Consider the following 17,693-nt stretch of genomic DNA (forward strand, 5'->3'; position numbering starts at 1 on the left):
AGATGTTCCAAATGTCCGCATCAGTGGCTTGTAGGCTATGCGTGGAAGCACAAAGATGCTAAACCTGTTTATGTTAAAACTGGAAATTATTTGCATGACAGTTACTGGCTGACAAAATATCATGACCACCAGCCACTGTGCTGCAGCCTAGAGAAGGCAGGTCAGGACACGGAGTAAACTGTTTGCCCCTCTCTGCCGCTGGGGACGTACCCCTAGGCCGGACACCAATTCTTTCCCACGGGGAAATCAGGTGGGCGGGACACAAATGCCGTAGAAGCAAAGGACTGCTTCCCCCACTGTCGGCCTCTGTTAGGAGAGCTGATCTGTGGGTTAGCAGCCTGCTGTGTCACTGGGGGTCTTGCGTTACGGAAAACCCTGGTGCCAGCGAGTTGCCCTCTCCCTGCACGAAGCCTTAGCTCGTGGAGGGGGAGACCGGGTTGCCATGGTAACCAGGTCTACGTGGCAAGCAGAGTGCTCATCTCTTGTTGCAAATCGGCTTGGTTAGCCAAAAGTAAGGATGTTATGTTCAAGGCCCGTACTGAACTTGCCACAAACACTTAGACCTTTGGTCTTCCCAGGGACAGCAGTACCGGTCATAGACGAGGCACTGGGGTTGAGGTGGCTAGCCAATGACGGCTTAACCACCAGCGGCTTCCATGTCAACAGTGTCTGGTTTGGACCTGACTGGAAAAGTGCTTGCCGTCCCTAGGAGGGGTGCGTCAGTTGAGTGGGTTGAGTCACTGACGTGATCTTCCTGTCTGGGTTGGCGCCCCCCCTTGGGTTGTGCCGTGGCGGAGATCTTTGTGGGCTATACTCGGCCTTGTCTCAGGATGGTAAGTTGGTGGTTGAAGATATCCCTCTAGTGGTGTGGGGGCTGTGCTTTGGCAAAGTGGGTGGTTTTATATCCTTCCTGTTTGGCCCCGTCCGGGGGTATCATCGGATGGGGCCACAGTGTCTCCTGACCCCTCCTGTCTCAGCCTCCAGTATTTATGCTGCAGTAGTTTATGTGTCGAGGGGCTAGGGTCAGTTGGTTATATCTGGAGTACTTCTCCTGTCTTATCCGGTGTCCAGTGTGAATTTAAGTATGCTCTCTCTAATTCTCCCTTTCTCTCTTTCTTTCTCTCTCTCGGAGGACCTGAGCCCTAGGACCATGCCTCAGGACTACCTGGCATGATGACTCCTTGATGTCCCCAGTCCACCTGGCCGTGCTGCTGCTCCAGTTTCAACCTTTTCTGCCTGCGGCTATGGAACCCTGACCTGTTCACCGGACGTGCTACCTGTCCCAGACCTGCTGTTTTCAACTCTCTAGAGACCGCAGGAGCGGTATAGATACTCTTAATGATCGGCTATGAAAAGCCAACTGACATTTACTCCTGAGGTGCTGACTTGCTGCACCCTCGACAACTACTGTGATTATTATTATTTGACCATGCTGGTCATTTATGAACATTTGAACATCTTGGCTATGTTCTGTTATAATCTCCACCCGACACAGCCAGAAGAGGACTGGCCATCCCTCATAGCCTGGTTCCTCTCTAGGTTTCTTCCTAGGTTTTGGCCTTTCTAGGGAGTTTTTCCTAGCCACCGTGCTTCTACACCTGCATTGCTTGCTGTTTGGGGTTTTAGGCTGGGTTTCTGTACAGCACTTTGAGATATCAGCTGATGTATGAAGGGCTATATAAATACATTTGATTTGATTTGATTTGTCCCAGTTGCGTTTGCCTTCCACCACGCAGAATGGGTTTGCTGATTGGGACCAAGTTGTTTCCAAGTTGTTTCCCCGGGATGGTGCGAGAAGGGAGTTACCTCACATCGAACCAGTCCCTCTCGGTGCTGCCACCCCTGACAGGTGATGGCCAGTCGATACCGAATCTGGCCATTGCCCATTTACAGACATTCACAAGCCCAAATCTTTTATTGGGTGCCGATGCTGCGCTGAGAGAGGAACAGGGCCTCCCTCATCGATTTGGAGTATTTCATCCTCATCGATATCATGGTTGTCATCCTCCTCGCCGACTGTTTTGTCTTGAGACAGCGGGTTGAGGACCCCATATTCCATAGCCTCCTCCCAGGAGGGTTGGGTTTGTGGGGTAGCCTCATTGCCCGATGGTTGTGAGGGTGACACGTCTTGTATGGGGGTTGCTTTGTGCACTCACTGATGGAGGGATTTTGCAGGCAGTGTCCTACAACTCGGGGCTAGCGAGTGATGCTGTAGAGTGCTCAAAACCTAAGCAGGCGATGCACATGGGGTGTGTATCCTTGCCTGCTATCTTCACCCAGCATGGACACGGGTGTGCCGGTGCTGGGGCGGGGGCAGGAGCCCTGCTCGGTTCTCCCTGAGTAGGGTTAGCAGGCTCCATGGCTCAGAGAAATAGTATTCCTTGAGCAAAGTGTGCGTTAACTACCGATCACCTCGCAGCTAATAGCCTAGCTAGTTAGCACACAGCTAGCTGGAGAAAGAAGTGCTTTCTTTGTTTCTTGAAGAACAAAGCGTATCTCTTCACCGTTAAAGTTTGGTAGGAAGACAGGAATCAAGTCGTACTGCGGAGAACTTCAGTGAGCGTAGTCTCTTCCACAAGGAAAAGAGGCGAGAATGACCAGTGGGCGGGCGAGTGGCTCATTATAAGGAGGAGAGGGCCTCACCTCATTTGCCACTCGAGCTGTCTCCAACAGACGCTGTGATTGGATACATCGAGCCAGTGATTCGCCTCTGAGCAAATCCCATAGTGACACATCGAAACGAGTATTAGAAATGGAACCATTAAATACATATTAAATGAGATTGATGTTCGTTAATTATCTGCCCACCCGAAACAGCTTAAGGAAGGCATTCATTTATCCATGTAATTAGCTTCGATATTGCACTATGACTTTATATAATTTCCAAGGAGGAAAGTTGTGCCTTAAAAGCAAGTTGAAGCACAAAATCTCTTGAAATTCCAATTCCAAATCAAAAAAGGTTTTAGTGTATTGAATGAAAAATATTCCATTGTACCTCATACAGCAATCTTTTTTTTTAGGTCATTTAGCAGACACTCTTATCCAGAACGTTTTACAGGAGAAATTAGGGTAAAGTGCCTTGCTCAAGGGTACATCGCTAGATTTTTCACCTAGTCGGCTCGGGGATTTCAACCGGCTACCTTTCGGTTACTGGCCCAATGCTCTTAACTACTAGGCTACCTGCCACCCTATTTTTACCCATGTATCATCCAGAAGACAAATTGAATCAGATATTTTCAAGAGACTTAGTATATGACTGTCTTTCACATAACAGAAACAGTTGTTTGAGATTTATCTCAGGTTGCATATGCAATGCCTTGACAAGATGCATCCCTCAGTTCACTAATCTACGATGATTTGAGCCGAGGCAAAGATGCTGATTTGCTGTTTCTGTGTGTCCAGGATGGAGCAATGTCAGCATTGGCTGACCTGAGGGGAATGGACAGGAGTCTGAGATGTGTCCGGAGGAGAGACAGAGCACTGTCCACTGCCTGCACCCTCATCCCCACCTTCTCTCCCCCTCCTCTCTTCCCTGGATCCCTGGCGGCCGTACTGTAGCCAGTCAGTTCAGGCTCAATGCCATCACCCCAACACAGAGACCCGAGCAACTGACCTTCCCACTGACCGTTTATCAAACCCCTGATGCACACGGAAAACTGCTAAACACATAAAGCTCTTAATTTTTTGATTAGTAGGCAGGTCGCTAAATTTGATTTAATTGGGCCCCCAGATAATTTGAAAGAAGAGGGATGGAGGGGAAAAAGAGCGAGAGAGATTAACCAAACTTAACCTGCTCTCCATTTCAGTCCATTCCAATAATAATGAAACAGAAAGGGACATTAACAAAATAAATAGCGAACGGTCGGCTGTGGTTCTGGAGCCCTTTGCCATTTGTTCCTTCCCCATTCAATAAAGAATAAGCACTGTCATATGTAAGGGACTACTAGTGGGCACATAGACAGTTGATAATCATATCATTAGGATGCAAATGGCACATTAACAACACTGAAGCTGTAGGAAGAGATGGCTTCTAGTATCTGGTTTATGGCAGCATTAGCAGAGAATGTAATTATGAGTCTAATTGTCCTCTACCCACTACTCATACTATATTGAGCAGTTAGTATTTATGTGTCTCCATGAACATATTTTTCCTGGAAAAGACGGAACCACCAGTAGGCGAGCTGACGTGACAACCCGCTGAGTGGACATGTGTTCATCCTCCCTCTGTAAATGACTTGGCGCTTTAGCCAAAGATAATCTGTCTTCATTTCCTGTGGAGGACCCACTTCTCACACCCTCACAGGCTTACCCCCCTGCCACACATTGGTTCCCCAGCAGTCGATACACCATGGCCTGGCTCAGATGGTGGAAGAAATAGATGGGGTTTAGCTGGATGGCTCTAGGAGAGAACAGAGAAATAAAAAGAGACTGCTACGGAATAGAGATTCAACTAGTTCAGAATGTTTTAATACTATAGTTTTACCCTCTGAGCATCTGCTTAAACGTAATGTCCTCTAAAAGTGTAAAACAACAACAGCTTTTCTTTGATGCCTGGTTAAATTGTAAAAAATAAATGACATATTGCTGAGTTGTCATTATTGTGGGTCACTTAAAAGTCACGGGGGAAATTATGTCATTGTGCAGAGTCAGAGTGATGTTGGCAGCAGCTTTTTCAGACAAAGAAATACTTTTATGGCAGATCAGTTATGGAAATTTATGAGGTAATCATAGAAATGAAACTTTCAATGGGAGCAAGGAACTGTGGTGCAAGGAGGGAAAGAATTGAGGCCTGATAGGTTTAATGTGAAATGTGAAATTACTTTTTTGGTGCAATTATTGTTCCTGATGGGTTTGCCATTTTACATGCCTTATACCCTTAAGTCTAAGCTTTAAAAAATGCTAAATCATCAGGATAACTACTGTAAAGCAAAATGAAATAAACAAATTAAATTACAATAGTTTGTATTAAACAGAAAAGGAGGTGGATTGCGTAATTTCACCCTCCACCACTCAAGCCACGCAATAAAGCATGTGTCCAACAGTTTGCCAGTCATCATAGCTGCCTTTGAAGGCCCATTACTGCTCCTCTCCTTTGTCATCCTGCAGCACACAGCTCAGTCCACAGCAGCACCTCTTACTAAGCCTGGGCCAATTAATAGCATGTTTCTGCTGCCTTCAATACCATAATTATTGAGCAGGTGAGCCCCTAAAAGAGCCCCTAACACACCTACCTTTTGACTAAGCAGATGATAAACATTGGGCCATCCAACATGTGACTGCACTAGCGTGAGATATTTGGCTTTTCTTTCTCCTAGATTCGCATGCGCTCGAGTGTCTTTTGTTCCCCCACATATCATTTGCCCGCCCCAAAGATATCCCCATCCCACGCTGTCTGTGTTAACTGAATAATTCAACGGTTTGAAAACATTACAGCTATTAGCACAAGCCCTATTAACCTATAAAAGCATTCTGTTTTGCTTGGCTGATGCCTCTGTGAACTGTGCTCACCTAACACGCCATGGATCTTTGGCTCAAATACTGTCATCATCATCGTCCCCACTCTCCCTCTGCATCACTCTGTAATGTACAGTACGATGAGGGTCATCTCAACTCCTTATGCATGGGATGAACCTCGTGTCCAGACAAGGGGTTGAGAAAGAGAGATTGTGTGTGTCTCGCACTCTCCAATTTAACTTGATGAGGGCAATAGAATTCATATCAGAGATTTTCTACAGCAAGCTGTGGCATTTCGGGAGGAAAACAACTGCTTATTCCTTATTTAACATCTCCGAGCTTTGGAATGTAACAAATACAGCAAAGGTCTCTGAAGGCACGTCTGGGTGCTGCCAACATTTCCTTGGCTAAAGCTTCGTACAAGGACGCAAAAGCAGGTCTGCCAGCCAACCTTTCTAAGATGAACTTCTCATTCAAAACCAGACATTTGACCTGGCTGGCATTAGTCAAATATAACCTGCTGTAGAAACAGCAGAGACTATTCACTAACTTTTATTATATCGTTCTGTTATTTTGACAGGGCCAGAGCATATCATCATCTCCCTAATCAGGAAATCATGGAGAGTTAGTTCTGTTCTCTCCTGTTTGTCTGAATCTGGCCTGACATTGGCTGGTTGATATCTCAGCACCACTCTCCATGTATTGTAAGCACGTACCTGCAGCTAAGGAGAACAATCTGCTAGACAATAAAATAATGCAATATTAATTTGTTAGTGCCTATCACTTTGTAAAAGTTTTGTTAAACTCCTTGCACAGAAACCTCCCCACAAATGCTCAGTATTCTTTACTAAAACTGTTTATGGCCATCGTATTTAATCTAAATGGAAACAATTACCTGAGTGGGGCTAGGCTCTTTAAAGCCTCCTAGATAATTACACCCATTAATCTGCTGCCTTAACTAAATGGCTGGCATTTAGATGAATGCACATCTTTTTAGCTATAGTTTCTTGAAAGTGTTCTATTTAAAACTTTACATATAGAAATGGCACATAAATGGCCATTGTTCAATGAACATGAGGGAGACTTAAAATCTCCCTTGACATTTTTTTCAGTCTGAAGAAGATGGTGGGACCTCAAAATAACTGTCTGTACATGACAAACTCAAAGTGTGCGATGTGACAGCGTGCTTACAGAACAGCATAGGAAAGAGATGGCATCTACAACCTGAAGACAAGAGACAGACGCAGCGCTGGAACAGAAAGTAATCTGCAAACACTGTCATCGCAGCGGGTTCAAAGATTGAGCTATGGTATTTTTATCTGTATTGTTTTGTCGTGTTCTAGCCTCCTTCGAAAGAAACAAAATCCATTTACGGGGGAATCGACGTGGCTGTCTTTGATCCAATCCCGTTTTTGCACTCATCCTGCTCAAAGCCAGCTCCTATGAAGCAACAGAAAATACAAAATGCACCACATTGAAATGTATTTTCTGCCAAACACTAATGACACACAGCCGGTAAATGCAAAACAAGGAAACAAAAGGAAAAAATGAAGCTGTAATCTATTTGGGGTTTCAGGAGCCGTGAATATGTGTGCTAGATTGGAACCCATCCATTATCCAAATGTTACCAACTCCATAAAACATCAAAACACAGCAGCCTGTGATAGAAATGAAGGCAGCTGCCATTTGTTGAATAATGATGTTCACTGGTTCGACTGCCAAGGCCAAATTTGATTCCAAAGGTAGGACAAATATATTACATACTGTATTCGAATAATGTATACATTATCATAATCCCGCAATACCAACCCAACATGCTCTTGTGGAAATGTTAAACCAGCCCTTTTCAAACTTTTCTGGCCAATACCCCTTTCCAATTTTGACTGGTTTTACATACTCCCAACACCTATATTAAGTTTAACACCACTGCTCTAAATCACCTGTCAACCTGATCCTGATCCCTAAAACAGGAAGCCTGGGGAAGTTCCAATACAGAAATCAGCTGAAGAGGGGTCGGAACCAGGTGTAAATCAGTGACGCATCAAAACACGTCAAACCAATCAAATACCTTGCTTGGGTGGAGCTCCAAAGGTGCTCAGCAGACTAGTGCCGTAGGAGCAACAGTGTGTGAGAACTAAAAATGTCAACAAAACAATCCATGGTAACAAAACATTTTGCAGCACACTGGTTTTCACAGCATTTCTCTGTTCTTTCGAGATGAACTAAAACTTCAGCAAGAGGGGAGAAATGGTCTACAATGCTGTCCATGTCAATATTTAAAATGTTGACTTTTCTGAAGTTATATTTTTCTGAAAAAGCGAGCATGAGGGACTAGAAGTAGCTAGCCACAAGAAAAGTCACCTAACCCTGTAAGCTACATACAGTTGAAGTCGGAAGATTACATACACCTTAGCCAAATGCATTTAAACTCAGTTTTTCACAATTCCTGACATTTAATCAGAGTAAAAATTCCCTGTCTTTGGTCAGTTAGGATCACCACTATTTTAAGAATGTGAAATGTCAGAATGATAGTGGAGATAATGATTTATTTCAGCTTTTATTTCTTTCATCACATTCCCAGTGGGTCAGAAGTTTACATACACTCAATTAGTATTTGGTAGCATTGCTTTTTAGTTGTTTAACTTGGGTCAAACGTTTCGGGTAGCCTTCCATAAGCTTCCCACAATAAGTTGGGTGAATTTTGGCCCATTCCTCCTGACAGAGCTGGTGTAACTGAGTCAGGTTTGCAGGCCTCCTTGCTCGCACACGCTTTATCAGTTCTGCCCACAGATTTTCTATGGGATTGAGGTCAGGGCTTTGTGATGGCCACTCCAATACCTTGACTTTGTTGTCCTTAAGCCATTTTACCACAACTTTAGAAGTATGCTTGGGGTCATTGTCCATTTGGAACACATTTGCGACCAAGATTTAACTTCCTGACTGATGTCTTGAGATGCTGCTTCAATATATCCACATCATTTTCCTCCCTCATGATGCCATCTATTTTGTGAAGTGCACCAGTCCCTCCTGCAGCAAAGCACCCCCACAACATGATGCTGCCACCCCTGTGCTTTAAGGTTGGGATGGTGTTCTTCGGCTTGCAAGCATCCCCTTTTTTCCTCCAAACATAACGATGGTCATTATGGCCAAACAGTTCTATTTTTGTTTCATCAGACCAGAGGACATTTCTCCAAAAAGTACGATCTTTGTACCCATGTGCAGTTGCAAACCGTAGTCTGGCTTTTTTATGACGGTTTTGGAGCAGTGGCTCCTTCCTTGTTGAGCGGCCTTTCAGGTTATGTCGATATAGGACTCGTTTTACTGTGGATATAGATACTTTTGTACCTGTTTCCTCCAGCATCTTCACAATGTCCTTTGCTGTTGTTCTGGGATTGATTTGCACTTTTCGCACCAAAGTACATTCATCTCATCTTTTTCTGAGGTCTTGATTGATTTCTTTTGATTTTCCCATGATGTCAAGCAAAGAGGTGCTGAGTTTGAAGGTAGGCCTTCAATTGACTCAAATTATGTCAATTAGCCAGAAGCTTAGCCTATTCTGACCCACTGGAATTGTGATACAGTGAATTATAAGTGAAATAATCTTTCTGTAAACAATTGTTGGAAAAAATTGTGTCATGCACAAAGTAGATGTCCTTACCGATTTGCCAAAACTATAGTTTGTCAACAAGAAATTTGTAGAGTGGTTGAAAAACAAGTTTTAATGACTCCAACCTAAGTGTATGTAAACTTCCGACTTCAATTGTAGGTGTAATTAACTTGCTAGTTACTAGCTTGTTCAATTTCTCTCACGATTATAAAGCCAACAAAGTGTTAATAAAAACACGATATTATTGACCTAAAAGGTAAGCTGTGTTAGCACAGTCGCTAGCATATCTAGGGTCAGTGATACATAGACCAACCATGTACTTTATATCTGTCACGCTGGTATGAATGAGGAGAGACAGACACAGGAATGCATAATAGTTTAAAAAAATGTCTTACTCAAATTACGGCGTGCCGTGTATAGACACGGGGATGAAGACCAAACAAAGACGTAACAAAAACTCAGGGTTGAAACCCGAACAAAAGAGCGAAGAGATTAACACACGGGACGAGACCCGTAATCATCTGCGCAATCCACAATGGTACGAAAGCCCAAAACACACAGCACAGGTACTCACACACACCAATGGACATAGTAACAATAATCTACCAGACCAAGGAAACCAAAGGGCACATATATACAAATAATAATCACTGGGAATAGGGGACAGGTGTGCGTGATGAAAGTTCCGGAGGGATCCGTGACAGTACCCCCCCCCCCCCCCCTACCAGCAGCGCAACGACACCGTCCTCGAGGACGATCACAGGAACGCAGTGCGGGTCGATCAGGACCAAATGAAGCTGCCGAAGTTGCGTCATCGTCGGATGGGCCAGTTGTGGCACTATCATCGAACGGACCCGTTGTGGCGACGTCGAACGGCGCAGTTGCAGCTGTCGAAGTTGCGGCGGTGCCGGACGGACCAGTCGCAGCGTCGTTGGACGGGGCATTCCCGCTGTCTCCCTTAATGTTTGATTATTCTGTCACGCCGGTATGAATGATTCGGGAGACAGGCACAGGAATGTGTAATAGTAAAAAAAAAAAAATCTTACCCAAATTACGGTATGCCGTGTAAAGGCACGGGGACGAAGACCAAACAAAAACTATACAAAACACAGGGTAGAAAACCAAAACAAAAGAGCGAGGAGTATCTCGCATAATTAAACAAGCACCCAATGATTAACCCACGGGACGAGACCCGTAATTATCTGCGCAATCCACAATGGCACGAAAGCCAAAACACACAGCACAGGTACTCACACGCACCAACGGACATTGTAACAATAATCGACAGCACCATGGTGAATAAAGGGTATATATATACAAATGCAATCAGTGGGAATAGGGGCCAGGTGTCCGCAATGAAAGTTCCAGTGGGATCTGTGACAATATTGTCGTGTCTTTGGCTATGCCAGATTAATTGCTATGACATGCTATTCTATAAAATAATTTCTCCGTAATTAATATTACCTGATTGAACTAATCATGTAAATGTAATTAACTAGAGAGGGACACCACAAAATAATATTTATAGAGCTGTTATCTTCCGAATAAACTCTTAAAGATTTAGTAATATTTTACATCCATAGCAGTCACATTAATCGTCATTTTATTCAGTCTCATCTGAAAGTTGTAAATCCTTGGTTATCTGCAAGAATCCTAGCTAACAAGTTGAATCAGCAATACAAAATTGGGTTTAATTATTTATTTACTAAATACCTAACTAATCACACAGAATCACACATACACAATTAAATCATAACTTGATTACAAATTGCCGTCATAAAGGAAAACGTCCCTAGCGGGCGGAATAGATATGACAGCTTGTTACACAAAGGGAAGGGGCTGAGTTTTAGTGAAAGCGCGGGAGACTGGGACAGAGGCGAAGCTGTACTATCGTAAATACAGTATCTTATGCATTCTAAATTACCGCCCATTTAGAAAAGGAAAATGCAATAAATATTTACTCTGAGCTGCGCTTCAGTAGGTTGGTGGTAGATGGAAGACCGTCTTGCCAAACCGAGTCCTCTGTCCTTTGAAGAATGTCTCTGGTGGTCACTGGATACGTTGGAGTAACGTCGATGTGTAGTAGACGGGATACTCTGACTGTCCTTCCTAACCTGCGTTTGTAGCAGCTGTTGCTAACTCAACGGCTAGGAGGTATCACTTCTGTAGTGAATACGAGTTCAAAGTTCATACCATTTGCAACCAAAGTCCATGCTGATGTTGGCTTAGTTCTGTAGTTATTATCTGAACCATTCTGACATCGGATCGTCATCCTAATGTACCCGGAACAGGAAGTTATATTTTTGTCAATGGCTTATATAGTGGAAGGAGAGGGGTGTGTCTGTATATAGTGGAGGGAGAGGGGTGTGTCTGAAAAGTTTATAACCCATGTCTCTTCACAGGGGTGGGCCCCTGGTTGAGCAGAAGCCCAAACTTATGAAAACCCAAATCTCTCATTTGGAAGCTAAAATTACATTTCATCTCTTCACAAATAATTTCATATTCAAACATTTGAATTAAACAACAATTCCATGTGAATCCGATACCTCTGACGTTTAGACTTTCCACAGTAGAGTTTATGTCATTCTATCATTGATGAGAATGTGTCAGAGTGCAACCGAAATGACATAATATACCTTAAGTACCACCGCATATGTTCAGTTGGTCGGATTACCAGAATATAGTTAATTTCCCCCCAACTTCTGATGTTCCCAGAATCTCTATGTTAACCAAGGGGTTTTCTTATGTCACATCAGTTATAGTAGGGAGAGGGAAAAAGGGGGAAAGAGGTATTTATGACTGTCATAAACCTACCCCCAGGCCAACGTCATGACAATATCTATGGGAACAACTACAATAATTTTGAATGGAACATTGCTAAAATGAATGAAATGAAATTAACCTCATCAAATATTGCTTGTAATGCTCACCTCCTGTAGCCTAATTATAATGTCCTTATTTTTTATACTGTACCTAAATTACAAGGGTTGGATTTGCACCAAACATTTGTATATGTCAGCACTTAAAGGCATGTACAAAATGTGATATATGGTTTACCTCATATACAGTGTCTACTGGTATCATTTTAAATTGAGAACATATAGCTCAACATGTAAACAATGTGTGAGTTTAGCTGTTCTCTGCTTCAGATGACAGATGCCCATAAGGCCAGTAATGCCATCATACTGTAGGCCTATGGCTGCGTTGGCGATGCCATATGAGAAGCTGCTAAATGGATTCACATAGCTGATATACTGAGAGAGAGTGACAATCAAATAAAACAGATTGTAGATCTTACAACTAGACAAAAAGGAATACAACACAGAAACACAGACACATCAGAGACAGAACCCCTTCCCCTCTTTATTGCAGGATTGTGATATGTGATTAATCAACATTGACACTGCCAACTCTTGTACGGAAATAATACCAACAGAAATGTGAAAGAAAGTTATAAACTAAGGAAAGTTGTCCAGGGAATTAATTGAATAGAATGTTGCCAATGGCAACCGACAAAAGATGGCAACAAGGTTGACGAAAACTGCAGAACAGATGGGACATTATTTTGTTGACATAACCATGGGTGGCAATATCTCCAATCATGAATGACGACCTTGGACATGTAGTGGTGTGGGAGTAGAGGTTAAAACCCAACAGTTACATCAACAGCAGCACTAAAACCTACATTGTTACATCGCTCCATAGATGATAGGCTCAGACGAGGGAAAAGTTTCACATATACTGTAATTCCCAGGCACTGTGTGCTTCCAAGGGTAAGAAGACAGTGGGGCCAGGACAGGGTGAGTTATGGGGGTCCAGGTCTGGGTCCTAATGGAGGGGGCGGTAGACAGGTGTAATGGTCTGACTAACAGGCCGGTCGGAGGGAGAAAGGCAAGGGGAGGTCAGGCGGACGGGCAGCATGGACACCGCTCAGAAATCACTAGCTTTTATCTCAAAGCTCCATTAACACACCCTCACTATTATACACATAGAATCAACAGTATACAGAGGAAGACCTTTCAGATGGCTTTTGGCTACACAAGATGGGTAACATTTATATTATCCCTTTGCAAAATTGATGTCTATGTGAGATGTTTTCAGGCTTGTTAAGGGTAATTATGACTTACTCTCACTGTAGAGTCCTTAGCTGGGTGTTTTTGTGACTATGAATCTGACAAGTGTCCTAATCCTTACCTGTGGGAGTGGTTGAGGGCTATCTCCGGTCTCTTCAGTCTCAGGGAAAAGGAAACAAGTCTGGACTTAATCAAACTGGCAACCTTAGAAATGTCTTCATACTCCATTTGCAAAGATTTTTGAATCTTTTTGAATATTGCTGAGAGAGAGAAAGAGAGAGCAAGAGAGGCTTTCATTACCCAAATCTCATAATTGAGTTACAGTACAGTCTCTACCTTGATAATAACCTGAGTATTTCAACATTAGAACACAAAGCTTCTCAAAATAGACAGAAATTAGTAACATCTCAGCAGGCAGAATGTTAACACATTTGACACCAAGTCTAAGAAATCCTTCTCTTGCCTGCTTATACTCATTTTGTCTTTGCACGGGAACATTTCAAACAAGTCCTGGTTTTTCTAGGGATCATGGAAAACATGTCTCAGGTGCAGTTGGGGTGACCATACACTCTCAGAAAAAATATGCTACAGTATCTAGAATCTAAAAGGGTTATTCGACTCTCCCCATAGGAGAACCCTTTGAAGAACCCTTGTTGATTCCAAGTAGAACCCTTTTGGTTCCAAATAGAACTGTTTCAGGTTCTGTGTAGAACCCTTTCCACAGAGGTTTCTACATGGAACCCAAAATGGTTATACCTTGAACCAAAAAGGGTTATCCTATGGGGACAGGCAGCCGAATAACCGTTTTAGAATAGTTTTCTTCTAAGAGTGCACTGTAACAAATTAGTTATCAAAGGAGCTTAATCAAATGACTAAGTCAACACTTTAGTGCCACTGGCAGAACTATGCAGCATGCGGTAACGAGAGGACATCTCTCAACAATGTACGGGAAAGGATTCATAAATGATTCATTTGCATATCAGAGACTGAGAGATGTACCTGGCTGTACAGTAATGAAATCATTTATTTTAGCAAAGAATCAACTGAGATTGTTTTGAAAGTTTCACCTTGAACACTAGACCAGAGGGGTATACTACAAAGCAGGTTCAAGGAGTTAGCCAGCTAACTTGCCTAAATATTATGATACAGTGCCAAGTTAAAGTCTACTAGCAAAGTCTTCACATTTTGCTGCCTTACAATTAAAGCATACTGTACTCTAGCTAGCGAACATTAGCTTGCTGGCTCGCTAGCTAATGTTATCTGTATGATCTGTTAGTAATATTATTTGAATCAGAAATCCATTTGCATTGCTAGTTATAGCCTAATGTTAGCTAGCTAGCTAATATTGAACCTAGTTGGTTAGCTTTAGCTACCTGCATATTCATACTACAGCTATGACAATCAGTTCATATTTGTAGTAGTATTAGTTCAGATTATTCCGGTTCATTGTTTAGCTGGCTAGCTACAAGTCCAAACAAAAGACTCCACTTCTCCAGGTGATTACAAGACCCATCAAGTTAGCCAGGTGTGTCTGGGGGTGATTACGGCCATCTACTGTATTTCATGTGTACAGATCTAGACAATAGGGACCCATCCACTTAGCTAGATGTGGCTGGGGTGATTATAGCATTTATTTCACATGACCCATCAATTTAGACAAGTGTGTCTGGGTAAGCGTCATCTAGTAATTATCTGGAAACGTTCTGTTTTTGATATTGCAACTATGCAAATATGCAAGTAACCATTTCACTGTACTGTTTACACCTTCTGTATCCTGTGCATGTGACAAATAAACGTAGATTGTATTTGATATAACGTGTGTTTACCAGAGACGGTAATGTGAAGAACAACATGACCTGCACCAAATTCAGATTAGGATATAGGCCAAGGATGAGAGAAAGTCTATTTTTACCTGGAGTTTTTCCTTATTTGAGGCTACTACTTTTAGTCTTGAAAACCTTGGTCATTTACTACACTACTCACTCTGTTTAGCACATGACCTCACGTGAATCCTTAAAGAGATGGGTGGGGCTAAGGGTTAAGAGGGTATGAACGATGCTGAATGGGTGTAGACAAAGAGGAGCTCTCCAGTAGGTTTACCAAAGCATTCAAGGGCCATTTTCTCAAAAGTGGGGTTACAAGTTTATCAAATTTCAAAGCAGAATTACTTTCCCATTGTTCCTCAAATGCCGTGTCTGATAAACCATTTTCTAGCTCTGAGTCTCTACTTTTATTCAATGTAAAAAATAAAATATAAAAAATCCAATTTTTCTACATAGAATCGAATTCAGATGGTGGGTCACTTGTGCATATTATCAAGGCAATTTTTAGTCCTAACTTTCTCGGCACTACGAAAACCAGAAAAATTGCCTTGACAATAAGCACGAGTTGTGTTAGGAGTAACACATGTGAGACTGACATGTAGAATAATACCAAAGTCAGACACAGATTCATGGATTTAGGAATCAAATAGAAACGGATGTGTGCAGAAAATTCATTAATCTTGAGAGGTTATAATGTTAACTACCTCTGCTGGAGACAAAAGACAGATTCTCTCTCCTTAGAGACAATATTATACATCTGTCACCAAGCTGTTGCTGTGGTGCAACGTCGCTGTGAGTTATGGAACGTCTATAAAAATAGCAAGCTGCTGTCAAGGCAGCTGAGCATCTTCATTCTCACTGTTGAAACTATAGATTATTATAGCTGTGCACCCAGTTCCTTGTTACAATAATTCCTCCAGAGAGATTCCTCCAAGTTCTTTCTACCCATATCAAGACCACATAAAAGGCACAAAAAAAATGTTTTGTTTTGAGCATTTTTGGTTCAAGGTACTTCTTGTAGCCTATATTGTCAGGGGCTCATAATCCAACACAAGCGAAATTTGGAGCCAGCTAATTAGGGTCCGCACTACTCAAGAACGTTGTGGACGGGGACATAAAAAGCTAATTCACTCCAACCTGTCTGGCACTGTTTACAGAATCTCTGTTCATACAAGGGCCAACTGCCACTGGCGTAGCACACCCCTCCGTAGCCCCCGCAAGGCTGGGGGGCCCACAAGCTTTGGGGGCTCCCAGGAGGTTGGGCCCTCTAGATAGCATATGAACATGTCATAGACATAGACATAGAAATTATAATTTTGGGGGAAATTACAGGAAATTAGCTTCAAAACTGAACCTTTTTCTATCAGCATCATTAAAATAATAAGAACCCTTTATTTAGCTTCTATGGCTCTTTTCATTAAAGAAAGAATCTCAAACTGTTTGAAAAGAAAAATAAAGAAGCATCAAATCAAATATACACCATATATACAAAAGTATGTGGACACCCCTTCAAATTAGTGGATTCTGCTATTTCAGCCACACCCCTTGTTGACAGGTGTATAAAATGGAGCACACAGCCGTGCAATCTCCATAGACAAACATTGGCAGAAGAATGGCCTTAGAGCTCAGTGACTTTCAATGTGGCACCGTCAAAGGATGCCACCTTTCCAACAAGTCAGTTTTGCACATTTCTGCCCTGCTAGAGCTTCCCTGGTCAACTGTAAGTGCTGTTATTGTGAAGTGGAAACGTCTAGGAGAAACAACAGCTCAGCCGCGAAGTGGTAGTCCACACAAGCTCACAGAACGGGACCGCTTAGTGCTGAAGTGCGTAGCGCGTAAAAATTGTCTGTCCTCAGTGGCAACACTCACTACCGAGTTGGAAGTAACGTCAGTACAAGTACTGTTCGTCGGGAGCGTTATGAAATGGGTTTCCATGGCCAAGCAGCCGCACACAAGCCTAAGATCACCATGTGCAATGCCAAGCGTCGGCTGGAGTGGTGATTAAGCTAGCCGCCATTGGACTCTGAAGCAGTGGAAACGCATTCTATAGAGTGATAAATCACGCTTCACCATCTGGCAGACCGACGGGCGAATCTGAGTTTGGTGGATGCCAGGAGAACGCTACCTACCCCAATGCATAGTGCCAACTGTAAAGTTTGGTGGAGGAGGAATAATGGTCTGGGGCTGTTTTTCATGGTTCGGGCTAGGCCCAATAGTTCCAGTGAAGGGAAATCTTAATGCTACAGCATACAATTACATTCTAGACAATTCTTTGCTTCCAACTTTGTGGCAACAGTTTGACAAAGGCCCTTTCCTGTTTTAGCATGACAATGCTAAAAGCGAGATCCATACAGAAATGGTTTGTCGAGATCAGTGTGGAAGAACTTGACTGGCCTGCACACAGCCCTGACCTCAACCCCATCGAACACTTTAGGATGAATTGGAACGCCGGCTGCGAGCCAGGCCTACAACCTCACAAATGCTCTTGTGGCTGAATGGAATCAAATTGACGCAGCAATGTTCCAACATCTAGTGGAAAGCCTTCCCAGAAGGGTAGAGGCTGTTATAGCAGCAAAGGGGGGGGGGGGGGGGGGGGCAACTCCATGTTAATGCCCATGATAATGGAATGAGATGTTCAATGAGAAGGTGTCCACATACTTTTGTAGTGTATGTGTAGCTACATAAGAGAGTAGGTCTGGACAATGACAATTGTGAGCTAGAGTTGAACGTTTTGGG

Source organism: Salvelinus alpinus, chromosome 6, assembly GCF_045679555.1.
Source record: "Salvelinus alpinus chromosome 6, SLU_Salpinus.1, whole genome shotgun sequence".
Lineage (NCBI taxonomy): Eukaryota > Metazoa > Chordata > Actinopteri > Salmoniformes > Salmonidae > Salvelinus > Salvelinus alpinus.